This window comes from Salmo salar, chromosome ssa09 (assembly GCF_905237065.1).
Source record: "Salmo salar chromosome ssa09, Ssal_v3.1, whole genome shotgun sequence".
NCBI classification, from domain to species: Eukaryota; Metazoa; Chordata; class Actinopteri; order Salmoniformes; family Salmonidae; genus Salmo; species Salmo salar.
In genome coordinates this window covers 155,156,811-155,169,784 of record NC_059450.1, presented here as the reverse complement: position 1 = coordinate 155,169,784, position 12,974 = coordinate 155,156,811, and the positions used below count along the sequence as shown (strand labels likewise).

The following is a 12,974-nucleotide window of genomic DNA, read 5'->3' as shown; positions in this document are numbered from 1 at the left end:
ACACTGACCTGTATATATACACACACTGACCTGTATATATATATATACACACACACTGACCTGTATATATATATATATATATATACACACACTGACCTGTATATATATATACACACACTGACCTGTATATACACACACTGACCTGTATATATACACACACTGACCTGTACACACACACACACTGACCTGTATACATACACACTGACCTGTATATATATATACACACACTGACCTGTATATACACACACTGACCTGTATATATACACACACTGACCTGTACACACACACACACTGACCTGTATACACACACACTGACCTGTACACACACACACACTGACCTGTATACATACACACTGACCTGTATACATACACACACACACTGACCTGTATATATACACACACACACTGACCTGTATATATACACACACACACTGACCTGTATATACACACACACTGACCTGTATATACACACACACTGACCTGTATACACACACACACTGACCTGTATATATACACACTGACCTGTATATATACACACACTGACCTGTATATATACACACTGACCTGTATATATACACACACACACTGACCTGTATATATACACACACACACTGACCTGTATATATACACACACACACTGACCTGTATACACACACACTGACCTGTATACACACACACTGACCTGTATACACACACACTGACCTGTATACACACACACTGACCTGTATACACACACACTGACCTGTATACACACACACTGACCTGTATATACACACACTGACCTGTATACACACACACTGACCTGTATATACACACTGACCTGTATATATACACACTGACCTGTATATATACACACTGACCTGTATATATACACACTGACCTGTATATACACACACTGACCTGTATATACACACACTGACCTGTATATATACACACTGACCTGTATATACACACACTGACCTGTATATATACACACTGACCTGTATATATACACACACTGACCTGTATATATACACACACTGACCTGTATATACATACACACACTGACCTGTATATACATACACACACTGACCTGTATATACATACACACACTGACCTGTATATACACACACACTGACCTGTATATACACACACTGACCTGTATATATACACACACTGACCTGTATATATACACACACTGACCTGTATATACACACACTGACCTGTATATACACACACTGACCTGTATATATACACACACTGACCTGTATATACACACACTGACCTGTATATACACACACTGACCTGTATACACACACACACTGACCTGTATATATACACACTGACAGTAATTTATATTCTATTTTCTATCATTATCTATATTAGTGTCACTGCATTGTTGGGAAAGACCTCTCAAGGTTAGACTTCCACTGTACTGTTTAACAGTTGCTGTATCCTGTGTACGTTTGATGAGGAGCATTTTCCCCAGTTTTTTTCTTCCAGGCAACACAATTCTGGACAGGGACTTGCCCATCTTCTCAAGGGGCCTAGTCCCCACCGTATTCCCTGGTCAAAAGTAGGGCACTATATACAGAATAGGGTGGAATTTGGCATGCTTCCCAAGTGAGACCCTAGCTACTATCCCACGTAAAGAAGTGGTACAGCACCCTCTACTGGTAGACAATGGAACTGCCTAGTCGTCCCTTGTACGAGTGAGTTAAAACAAAAATAACATTACATTTAATATGCCTCCCATGAAGAACTTACAACAACAACAAAAAGACACTTACATTTGTACAAAAATAGTTTACTAAAAACAAATTGCTAATGATAAATTCTGAAGAAAAAGATTTTCACGTTTTGAGCCCCCATCCCTCCCCCACCAATACAAGGACGATCGTGTTTTCAGATCAACAGTCTGTTTTCTCCTCACTGCCCTAGCGACAGACTTACTGGAGAAGAAACAAAAAACATTCACTCAAAAGATACAAAAACAGAATATTGGCCATCAGCACAAATACAATATATAGAAAGCAGTATTTTTCTCTCAGAACATACCAGATCAAAAAGGTAGGACAAAGTTCTTCATACGAACGGACTTCAAAATTAGACTTCCACTGGTTTAAACGGCGATATTCTCATAGGGTAGGTTTCCCCAGACACAGATTAAATCTAGTCCTGGACTAAGAAGTTATTCTAACAGAGATACTCCATTGAACCTGCTTTTTAATTCATGGACTGGGCTTATTCTATGTTATGGGAAAGCATCCCATAATATTTTTCTCTCTGTGTTAGTCTTAATGTCTTTGGAACGGTGGAGAAAATCGTCAGGGACAGGATGTACATTACAACGTCTGCGTCTGAATCCGTGTGCCCAGTCTCCAAGTAGTTCTCGAGGTCAGACATCTGGGTTGTGTTCAGCAAAACAAACAAAAAAAACTCTGTGTTTTTACTGGACAAGTTCAGGTAGTTCATTCCCGTTTCACTCTGTTCCAAAACGTTTTCTCCCTCCTGAACAGGACCCCAGTCTCTACGGCGGACACCTCCTGGCTCTGCCTCATCACCATTCAAATCTATCCCGTCGGTTCATGAAGCGATCCCTCCCCTCAGGCCCATCCATGGACCAACCATTTCCTCCGCCTCTTCCTCTAGGAAACCCTCTCCCCCGCTCCCCAAACCGACCCCCATCCCCGTCACGTCCCCCAAACCCTGGCCTCTCGCCCCTGAAGTATCTCCCGCCCTCCCTGTTGCCCTCTTCTTCCCCGGGGGGTCCGGGCTGGAAGGGATGTCTGGGGGGTCCGTGAGGAAAGTCCTCCATGGAAGGGTGTCCCATGGGCATCCTGAACCCACCTGGAGGGCCCCCCCTGGGGGGGAACATAGGGTTGGGGCCCCTGGGGCCCATCATCATAGGGGGCATGTTGGGGGGAGGGAGGTGAGGGGGGAAGTGGGGCTGGAGGTGAGGGGGTGGTAGTCCCGGACGAGGCTGCATGGGCAGCATGGCCGGCCTGGGACCCAGTAACACTGCTGGGCCTGGAGGACTCATCACGGCCCCTGGTCCGCCTGGACCTGGAGCTCCCAGCTGGCTGTCTAGAGTGTCTGAGGGGCCACCACACCCTCCAGCCTTGTCTTTAGATCCAGAGTCATATTTGGTGCTCCCTGGCCCACCCACTACTGGAGGAGGGAAACCTGCAGACAGAGCAGAGACACACAACATATGGGTTAGAAAACGTAAAATCAAGAGCACAAAACCCATTTCATACAACAAATTACAACAAACTTTAAACATGTTGAAGGTTGTGACTTATTTGGTTTGGACCTCTTGTCAATTTCATAACAAATATATTCTAACTCTACAAAACGACAATCGTAGGGGGGAAGGAGAACTTGGTTTGTGAACCTCTAGTTGTTCATTTGGTTCAGTTCCATAACGTTGTGTCACGTGTTACCTGGAGGATGTGTGGGGTTGAAGCCAGCGGGCAGGAAGAGAGGGGGTCCACCGGGGGTGAGGGAGGGGGGAGGGCCAGGGAATCCAGGGAGACCACCCATAGACCCTACTGGCTGGACTGGAGGCACCTGGAGACAAACACAAGAATATCAAAATCATTAAAAAAAAAAAACTGCCTTTGGAAGCAACATCAGCACAATAACTGTTAGTCGGAAGCTTCATGAAATGGGTTTCCATGGCCGAGCAGATGCACACAAACCCTAAGATCACCATGTGTAATGCCAAGCATCGGCTGGAGTGGTGTAAAGCTCACCGCCATTGGACTCTGGAGAAGTGGAAACGCGTTCTCTGAAGTGATGTATCACTCTTCACCATGATTTTAGACTTAAATGTTCGACAAGCAGGTGTTTACATTTTTTTTATTTTATTTAACCTTTATTTAACTAGACAAGTTAATTAAGAACAATTTCTTATTTACAATGACGGCATTCCCCGGCCAAACCCTGACGACGCTGAGCCTATTCTGTGCTACTGTACCCAGGTTACAATTTTTTTTTTTAAAGTACATGAATCCATGTACAGCCAAATAATAATTCATAATAGATCAATAATTTCTCATAATAGTAGAAACATGTCATCAATCACCCATGTACTGGTTCATAATAATGGACTATTGCACCCATCGACAGCGATGGACTATTGCACCCATCGACAGCGATGGACTATTGCACCCATCGACAGCGATGGACTATTGCACCCATCGACAGCTGCAAAGTGCACTGTTCGAATGCTCTAATTATTTTTGGATGAACAAGCGAAGGTAACCTTAGTCTTTGAACTAATTTGTTTGACAAATCAGATGAAAACATTCAAATGGCTATTTTTACAGTTAAAAGCTGTAATATGTCACTTTTGGTCCGACCCGACCAAATCCACATAGAAAAGTGAGCTATAGATCTGTCATTCTCATTGAAAGCAAGTCTAAGAGAAGGTATATCTGTTCTATGCGCACTATTTCTATGCTTCCCGTTCTTAAGATTTGTTTTCCTTTCGGTATTGTACACAGCTTCAAAACAGCTGAAAATACATTATTTTTGGTTATGGAAAATATAGTGCTCAAAAAAATAAAGGGAACACTTAAACAACACATCCTAGATCTGAATGAAAGAAATAATCTTATTAAACACTTTTCTTTACATAGTTGAATGTGCTGACAACAAAATCACACAAAAATAATCAATGGAAATCCAATTTATCAACCCATGGAGGTCTGGATTTGGAGTCACACTCAAAATTAAAGTGGAAAACCACACTACAGGCTGATCCAACTTTGATGTAATGTCCTTAAAACAAGTCAAAATGAGGCTCAGTAGTGTGTGTGGCCTCCACGTGCCTGTATGACCTCCCTACGACGCCTGGGCATGCTCCTGATGAGGTGGCGGATGGTCTCTGAGGGATCTCCTCCCAGACCTGGACTAAAGCATCCGCCAACTCCTGGACAGTCTGTGGTGCAACGTGGCGTTGGTGGATGGAGCGAGACATGATGTCCCAGATGTGCTCAATTGGATTCAGGTCTGGGGAACGGGCGGGCCAGTCCATAGCATCAATGCCTTCCTCTTGCAGGAACTGCTGACACACTCCAGCCACATGAGGTCTAGCATTGTCTTGCATTAGGAGGAACCCAGGGCCAACCGCACCAGCATATGGTCTCACAAGGGGTCTGAGGATCTCATCTCGGTACCTAATGGCAGTCAGGCTACCTCTGGCGAGCACATGGAGGGCTGTGCGGCCCCCCAAAGAAATGCCACCCCACACCATGACTGACCCACCGCCAAACCGGTCATGCTGGAGGATGTTGCAGGCAGCAGAACGTTCTCCACGGCGTCTCCAGACTCTGTCACGTCTGTCACATGTGCTCAGTGTGAACCTGCTTTCATCTGTGAAGAGCACAGGGTGCCAGTGGCGAATTTGCCAATCTTGGTGTTCTCTGGCAAATGCCAAACGTCCTGCACGGTGTTGGGCTGTAAGCACAACCCCCACCTGTGGACGTCGGGCCCTCATACCACCCTCATGGAGTCTGTTTCTGACCGTTTGAGCAGACACATGCACATTTGTGGCCTGCTGGAGGTCATTTTGCATGCAGGGCTCTGGCAGTGCTCCTCCTGCTCCTCCTTGCACAAAGGCGGAGGTAGCGGTCCTGCTGCTGGGTTGTTGCCCTCCTACGGCCTCCTCCACGTCTCCTGATGTACTGGCCTGTCTCCTGGTAGTGCCTCCATGCTCTGGACACTACGCTGACAGACACAGCAAACCTTCTATCCACAGCTCGCATTGATGTGCCATCCTGGATGAGCTGCACTACCTGAGCCACTTGTGTGGGTTGTAGACTCCGTCTCATGCTACCACTAGAGTGAAAGCACCGCCAGCATTCAAAAGTGACCAAAACATCAGCCAGGAAGCATAGGAACTGAGAAGTGGTCTGTGGTCCCCACCTGCAGAACCACTCCTTTATTGGGGGTGTCTTGCTAATTGCCTATAATTTCCACCTGTTGTCTATTCCATTTGCACAACAGCATGTGAAATTTATTGTCAATCAGTGTTGCTTCCTAAGTGGACAGTTTGATTTCACAGAAGTGTGATTGACTTGGAGTTACATTGTGTTGTTTAAGTGTTCCCTTTATTTTTTTGAGCAGTGTATATTTAACAGCGGTTTAGATGGTACAATGATTCTCTACACAACGACTGCTTGTTTTGGTCACAAACTGAAATTAGGCTAACTATTAGAATATGAGCAACCAGGTGCCTTCTGAAAGTATTCAGACCACTTGACTTTATCCACATTTTCTTAGGTTACAGCCTTATTCATCAATCTACACACAATACCTCAAATCACAAAGTGAAAACAGGTTTTTAGAAATTTGTTCCAAAAAAACAAAACAGAAATACCTTATTTACATAAGTATTCAGACCCTTTGCTATGAGACTCAAAATTGAGCTCAGGTGCATCCTGTTTCCATTGACCCTCCGTGAAATGTTTCTACAACCTGTGGTAAATTCAATTGATTGAAAATGATTTGGAAAGGCACACACCCGTCTATATAAAAAGGTCCCACATTAAACATTTATTTCTTTGCACGTTTAGTGCAAATTAAAAGCATAATAATAACACATTGGGATATCAATAAACATCTGGCTGTCTTTGAGTGGGTGAATAAAAAGGTTGAAATCTCATTGATCAATGTCAACTGCTCGGCATCTGACCGGCAGGCGCTACAGAGGGGAGTACGTACAGCCCAGTAAAATCACTGGTGCCAAGCTTCCTGCCATCCAGGACCTATATACTAGGCGGTGTCAGAGGAAGACCCAAAGAATTGTCAAAGACTCCAGTCACCCAAGTCAAAGACTGTTCTCTCTGCTACCGCACGGCAAGCGGTACCGGAGCGCCAAGTCTAGGTCCAAAAGGGTCCTTAACAGTTTCTAACTCCAAGCCATAAGACTGATGAACAATTAATCAAATGGCCACCCGGACTATTTACATTGACCCCCCCCCTTTTTTGTTTTTACACTGCTGTTACTCATAGTTTATCTATGGATAGTAGCCTAGTGGTTAGTGTTGGACTAGTAACCGAAAGGTTGCAAGATCGAATCCCTGAGCTGAGGTAAAAATCTGTCGTTCTGCCCCTGAACAAGGCACTGTTCCTAGGCCGTCATTGTGAATAAGAATTTGTTCTTAACTGACTTGCCTAGTTAAATAAACAGGTTAAAAATATATATATATATATAGTCACTTTACCCCTACCTACATGTACAAATGACCTTGACTAACCTGTACTTCCTGTATATAGCCTCGTTATTTTAATTGTTTGTTTTTATTTTAAATTGTAATAATTTTCTTAACTCTATTTCTTGAACTTCATTGTTGGTTAACGACTTGTAAGTAAGAATTTAAAAATCGGCGCATGTGACAAATAACATTTGATTTGAACCAAAACATTTCCACGTTGAAATGACATGGTGGGATGTGGGGACTAAACTGGCATCTGGAGGACTGTTGGTGTCACATCCTAGACACACTCACCTACCGCTGTGCCCTCGGACGCCGCACCTAAGGCCCCCCAAAAAAATTCCTCCAGGGCTGATCCTGTGCTTCTGACAAATGTGTGTATTTGCGTGTTTTCTGGGTCGTTGGATTGTGAGATAAGAGCAGAATACCACTTTCTGTTGTTAAGAAAAACCAAACATTTGACAAATAAAAAAAGTTGTATTGTATTCAGTTCACATGTCATGACTAATGTCACATATCACTACCCAGAGCTGTTACTGACGTCAGAACAACCCACAAGTGCTTTAGGTCCCAGTTTATTACTGGCCATAGATAATATCAGTGCATTTCCATACACTCTGTACAGGTGAGGATGACGTTTATAGTCTCCACCTGATTAACACTGAAACAACACAGTCCAGTGTAATTCCAATTCATACCAGTTGGGAGCTCAAAGAAAAAAAATCACACGTTTTTATTTTATTGCCTGGTTGTCACTACTGACAATAACACTCATCTTCTAGGTGGAGGTAGTGAGCATGTTTTATTTTACCTTTATTTTAACTAGGCAGGTCAGTTAAGAACAAATGTGTATTTTCAGTGACGGCCTACTGGGGAACAGTGGGTTAACTGCCTTGTTCAGGGGCAGAACGACAGATTTGTACCTTGTCAGCTCAGTGATTCGATCCATCAACCTTTCGGTTACTAGTCCAACGCTCTGACCACTAGGCTACCCGCCGCCCCTCTGACCACTAGGCTACCCGCCCCCCCTCTGACCACTAGGCTACCCGCCCCCCCTCTGACCACAAGGCTACCCGCCCCCTCCTCTGACCACTAGGCTACCCGCCCCCTCCTCTGACCACTAGGCTACCCGCCCCCTCCTCTGACCACTAGGCTACCCGCCCCCTCCTCTGACCACTAGGCTACCCGCCCCTCCTCTGACCACTAGGCTACCCGCCCCTCCTCTGACCACTAGGCTACCCGCCCCTCCTCTAACCACTAGGCTACCCGCCCCTCCTCTAACCACTAGGCTACCCGCCCCCTCCTCTAACCACTAGGCTACCCGCCTCCTCTATCCACTAGGCTACCCGCCTCCTCTATCCACTAGGCTACCCGCCTCCTCTATCCACTAGGCTACCCGCCTCCTCTATCCACTAGGCTACCCGCCTCCTCTATCCACTAGGCTACCCGCCTCCTCCTCTAACCACTAGGCTACCCGCCTCCTCTATCCACTAGGCTACCCGCCCCCTCCTCTAACCACTAGGCTACCCGCCCCCTCCTCTAACCACTAGGCTACCCGCCCCTCCTCTAACCACTAGGCTACCCGCCCCTCCTCTAACCACTAGGCTACCCGCCCCTCCTCTAACCACTAGGCTACCCGCCCCTCCTCTAACCACTAGGCTACCCGCCCTCCTCTAACCACTAGGCTACCCGCCCCTCCTCTAACCACTAGGCTACCCGCCCCTCCTCTAACCACTAGGCTACCCGCCCCCTCCTCTAACCACTAGGCTACCCGCCCCCTCCTCTAACCACTAGGCTACCCGCCCCCTCCTCTAACCACTAGGCTACCCGCCCCCTCCTCTAACCACTAGGCTACCTGCCCCCTCACTAACCACTAGGCTACCAACGTGATTCAGAGGGGCAAATGAGCTAAAGTTACCCAGTGTGTCAGTGCACTGCAGTAAGCAATGGTGTGCATTGAGAAATATTCACTAAAAGACACTGACGGAAGATGACTAAGACTGCTGTAACATGCAGAAACAAGATATTTGTGGCAGTCTGGCAGGCACCAAGGGATGACCCGATGAAATCACCAGAGAGAATAAGGCTTCACTGTTTCAGTTGTAATTCTCCCATCAAGAGGTTTTTCCCTCACTAGGGTGTGAGACAAGAGACGCAAAATGATTGACTGATCAAATGTTTTAAAAAAAAAATAAGAAAAATAGTTATTTGTGTCAGTCTGGACCAAGAGATCATTGGCAGTGATCGACCAGAGAGAGAGAAAAAAAAGAGCTTCACTGTTTGTTGTTATTCTTCCATCAGACGCTTTGCTCACTAGGGTGTGCTGCAGCTCCATAACGATGATGACAGACCCGTAGCTCATGTCATTTTGTGATCACAGTAGTGCAGGGCTGTTAATGAACTCATCCCCTTGAGTTTTATCCAGCCCCGCTGGTTAGAAGTTCTCCCTGGCGCCTACTTGATCAATGAATGTTACTGATTGGTTGGAGTGTCCACACCTGGGATGGCTTCTCACACTACTGAACCGAGCCGAGCCGAACCAAGCTGTACTCAGCTGGCCTGAGTATCAGAGCCAGCAGTTTGGTTCCAGCAGGTACGACAGAGTGGAAAGGAAACTGGTTTCACAGGTAGAAAAAATACAGAAAAAATAAAATAAAAATCTGTCCTTGGTTAAAGCGGTAAGGACAAAAAGGAGCTCTGTTGGAAGGATGGAAGCAGTTCACAACATAAATTCTGCCAGGTGGACTCATAGATGGACTAGACATAACTCATGGATTTCTCGTCTACTTCTTCTTCTCCTCCAAAACATAATAAATTAGAGAGTTTGTATTAGAATAGTATCATACTTGGTGTGTTTATAATATGATAGATTATATCTCAAGCTCCTTACAGTAACTCAGGCATATGTTTTCATATGGGTGGTTCCAGTGGGATTGGAACCCACAACCCTGATGATCAACATACCGTGGGAGCCAGACAGTACCACCTATAATACATACAGTTGAAGTGGGAAGTTTACATACACTTTAGGTTGGAGTCATTAAAAATCGTTTTTCAACCACTTCACAAATTTATTTTTAACAAACTATAGTTTTGAAAGTCGGTGAGGACATCTACTTTCTGCATGACAAGTTATTTTTCCAACAATTGTTTACTGACAGATTATTTCACTGTATCACATTTCCAGTGGTTCAGAAGTTTACATACACTAAGTTGACTGTGCCTTTAAACAGCTTGGAAAATTCCAGAAAATGATGTCATGGCTTTAGAAGCTTCTGATAGGCTAATTGACATCATTTGAGTCAATTGGAGGTGTACCTGTGGATGTATTTCAAGGCCTACCTTCAAACTCAGTGCCTCTTTGCTTGACATCATGGGAAAATCAAAAGAAAATCAGCCTAGACCTCAGGAAAGAAATTGTAGACCTCCACAAGTCTAGTTCATCCTTGGGAGAAATGTCCAAACACCTGAAGGTATGTTCACCTGAAGGTATGTTCATCTGTACAAACAATAGTACACAAGTATAAACACCATGGGACCACGCAGCCGTCATATCGCTCAGGAAGGAGACACGTTCTGTCTCCTAGAGATGAACGTACTTGTGTGAAAAGTGCAAATCAATCCCAGAACAACAAAGGACCTTGTGAAGATGCTGGAGGAAACAGGTACAAAAATGTTTATCCACAGTAAAACGAGTTCTATATCGACATAACCTTTGAAAGGCCGCTCAGCAAGGAAGCCACTGCTCCAAAACTGCCATAAAAAAGCCAGACTACGGTTTGCAACTGCACATGGGGACAAAGATCGTACTTTTTGGAGAAATGTCCTCTGGTCTGATGAAACAAAATAGAACTGATTGGCCATAATGACCATCGTTATATTAGGAGGAAAAATGGGGAGGCTTGCAAGCCGAAGAACACCATCCTAACCGTGAAGCACGGGGTGGCAGCATCATGTTGTGGGGTGCTTTGCTGCAGGAGGGACTGGTGCACTTCACAAAATAGATGGCATCATGAAGGAGGAAAATTATGTGGATATACTGAAGCAACCTCTCAAGACATCAGTCAGGAAGTTAAAGCTTGGTCGCAAATGGGTCTTCCAAATAGACAATGACCCCAAGCATACTTCCAAAGTTGTTGCAAAATGGTTTAAGGACAACAAAGTCAAGGTATTGGAGTGGCCATCACAAAGCCCTGACCTCAATCCTATAGAACATTTGTGGGCAGAACTGAAAAAGCCTGTGCGAGCAAGGAGGCCTACACATCTGACTCAGTTACACCAGCTCTGTCAGGAGGAATGGGCCAAAATTCACCCAACTTATTGTGGGAAGCTTGTGGAAGGCTACCTGAAACGTCTGACCCAAGACAAACAATTTAAAGGCAACGCTACCAAATACTAATTGAGTGTATGTAAACTTCTGACCCCCTGGGAATGTGATGAAAGAAATAAAAGCTGAAATAAATCATTCTCTCTACTATCATTCTGACATTTCACATTCTTAAAATAAAGTGGTGATCCTAACTGACCTAAGACAGGGCATTTTTACTAGGATTAAATGTCAGGAATTGTGAAAAACTGAGATTAAATGTATTTGGCTAAGGTGTATGTAAACTTCCGACTTCAACTGTATGTATGTATGCATGTATGTATGTGTGTATATGTATGCGTGTGTGTATATGTATGTATGTGTGTATATGTATGTATGTGTGTATGTGTGTATGTGTGTATGTATGTATGTGTGTATGTGTATGTATGTACGTACACACACATTATGTTCAAGTTGTTGGCTACAGTTCAAAAGCAGGTATGTGTACGGTTACCGTTGGCGTCGATAATTATGTTTCATAGTAGGCTACATGAGTTCAAACGATTAGTAACTGGTCTACACTGTCCTACCAAGCAAAATACTATTAACTGGTCTACACTGCCCTACCAAGCAAAATACTATTAACTGGTCTACACTGCCCTACCAAGCAAAAGACTATTAACTGGTCTACACTGTCCTACCAAGCAAAATACTATTAACTGGTCTACACTGTCCTACCAAGCAAAAGACTAGTAAGTAACTGGTCTACACTGCCCTACCAAGCAAAATACTATTAACTGGTCTACACTGCCCTACCAAGCAAAAGACTATTAACTGGTCTACACTGTCCTACCAAGCAAAACACTAGTAACTGGTCTACACTGTCCTACCAAGCAAAACACTAGTAAGTAACTGGTCTACACTGTCCTACCAAGCAAAAGAGCATTTGGTCGAAAATGAGTTGACATTTTTTATACATTAAATACATGCTTGATCATGTGGACAAATATCCTGCCTCCATAGTGTTGAGGTGGGGGGGGGGGTCATGTTTGCAGTAACTGCAAAAAGTTAAAGCGAAAACAAGCAGTGTCTACGGTTTACCTCGGTGTCTACGGTTTACCTCGCTGTCACTGAGCTTGGGGCTGCAGTGTCTACGGTTTACCTCGGTGTCACTGAGCTTGGGGCTGCAGTGTCTACGGTTTACCTCGCTGTCACTGAGCTTGGGGCTGCAGTGTCTACGGTTTACCTCGGTGTCACTGAGCTTGGGGCTGCAGTGTCTACGGTTTACCTCGGTGTCACTGAGCTTGGGGCTGCAGTGTCTACGGTTTACCTCGGTGTCACTGAGCTTGGGGCTGCAGTGTCTACGGTTTACCTCGCTGTCACTGAGCTTGGGGCTGCAGTGTCTACGGTTTACCTCGGTGTCACTGAGCTTGGGGCTGCAGTGTCTACGGTTTACCTCGCTG

General features: G+C 44.9%; 1 pseudogene; it reads right to left on the bottom strand.

Moving 5' to 3' along the window:
* Positions 1–1,696: 1,696 nt before the first annotated feature.
* The window catches only part of LOC123724108 (SR-related and CTD-associated factor 4-like), a 36,718-nt pseudogene continuing 25,440 nt past the window's right edge, over positions 1,697–12,974 (bottom strand).